The 1,751-nt window shown below is 49.3% G+C and overlaps 1 non-coding gene across 1 annotated transcript; it reads left to right on the top strand.

The window, feature by feature from the left end:
• The first annotated feature begins 791 nt into the window (after positions 1-791).
• Positions 792-863, top strand: TRNAA-CGC (transfer RNA alanine (anticodon CGC)). Its single transcript has one exon. It is a non-coding gene; the product is annotated as a tRNA-Ala (tRNA).
• The last annotated feature ends 888 nt before the right edge of the window (positions 864-1,751 follow it).

Genomic DNA, 1,751 nt, shown 5'->3' with positions numbered 1-1,751 from the left:
CCGGCTGCCCTGCAACTGCTTTGCACTGTTACCACTCTTCTCTTGCGGGCATCATTGATTGGTGTCAGTCTGGTTCTCATGCTGTCCGTGGTCTGTCCTGTCAGCCATTTCTTTTGTTTCTGTAACCCATCTCATGCACACATCATTGACTGGTGTCTTAAGCTGGGCATGTGCCGGCATGGCAATTGGTCTGTCCACCAAAACTGGAAAACCCAAAGGCTCTGCAGCTGGTCACTGTGACCTGTCACCAGTGTGGCAAAGCATATTGTGAAATGGAAAACTGTTGGGATGTTTTTCCTCCCTGAAAATGTATGCCTGCTTGCTCCAGGCACAGTGAACTATGAAAGAAACTGTCACATACAGGCTTTGAGAAACCAATTAAGCCTTCCAATTTCCTTGGAGAGTTATTCTAATGCACATCTACTCTCTCTATAATTCCCAAAAACAAACCTCTAAATATTATTTTCTAGCACTCACTCACCCTTCTTATCAGTGTCCCGTTTGTTCTCACTGCACACACACCCAGACACACACCAGCCCAACTCTCACTGCTCTCTATCCAGCAACTGACTGACAGTCAGTAAATTTAGTGACAGTTTGCAACCCTGAGCAGGATTCAGCATAGCCTTGTCCTACTCCTGGGCAGTGTTCAATGCAGAGAAAGGCCTAGGTCGATAGGAAGGTGAGCGAGGACTACAGCTCTCCAACCATCAATTCTAGCACGTGGTCAATGGGCTGCAGGTTGGGAAGAGTGAGAGTGAGTGTGACTCAGAGATCACCTTACATGCAAGGGGGATGTAGCTCAGTGGTAGAGCGTGTGCTTCGCATGTATGAGGTCCTGGGTTCAATCCCCAGCATCTCCATTTTTTCAGGAGGATAGCAGGTCCCTCCAAACCAGGGGTGGCTCTTCTCTTCCCTCTCTCAAGCTTTTCCACATCCTTTTTGAATTGAGCCCAAAACTGGATGCAGTACCCCAGCTGCGGCCTCAGCAAGGCCAAGTACAACAGGAGAATGATGACCCGGGATTTGCTTGAGAAGCATCTATGGATTCAAGGCAGTGTTTTGTTTGCTTTACTGGCCGCAGCATCGCACTGAAGACTCATATTCGTCTTGTGCTCAATCATGACCCACAAGTCTTTAATCTGTAGTGCTAACTAGTGTAGCACTGCTGACACTAGAAGGATGCTGCAGGTTTTTCTTCCCAAGGTGGAGAACTTTGCATTTTTCAGTGTTAAACGCCATCAGGGTCTCGTCCGCCCATTTCTTCAGCCTGTCAAGGTCAGTCTGGATCGCCCTCCTGTCCTCAGGTGTGGCTGCTTCGCCCCAGAGTTTGGTATCATTGGTGAACTTGGCCAGTCCACCTCTGACTCCCATGTCCACATCATTAATGAAGGTGTTGAACAATATGGGTCCAAGCACAGAGCCATGGGGGACCCCACTGGTCACAGGGCACCAATGACGATTGACTTCCGTCAACAACCACCCTCCGGGTCCGACCATGGACCCAATTCCCCAGCCAGCGGATCGTGGTAGACCCGAGGCCCCAGTTGGCCAATTTTGCCAAGAGGTGATCATGGGATACCAGATCAAAGGCTTTTTTGAAGTCAAGATATATGACATTAATCTCCTCTCCCTTGTCCAGTTGATGGGTCATCTGGTCGTAAAAGGAGATAAGATTGGTCAAGCAGGACTTACCCGCAACAAACCCATGCTGGCTATCCCTCACGATGCTGCCGTCGGCCAGTCTGTTG

Source organism: Crocodylus siamensis, unplaced genomic scaffold (assembly GCF_052110815.1).
Source record: "Crocodylus siamensis isolate JL-2025a unplaced genomic scaffold, ASM5211081v1 HiC_scaffold_146, whole genome shotgun sequence".
Taxonomy (NCBI): domain Eukaryota; kingdom Metazoa; phylum Chordata; order Crocodylia; family Crocodylidae; genus Crocodylus; species Crocodylus siamensis.
This window is presented reverse-complemented; position numbering and strand designations above follow the sequence as displayed.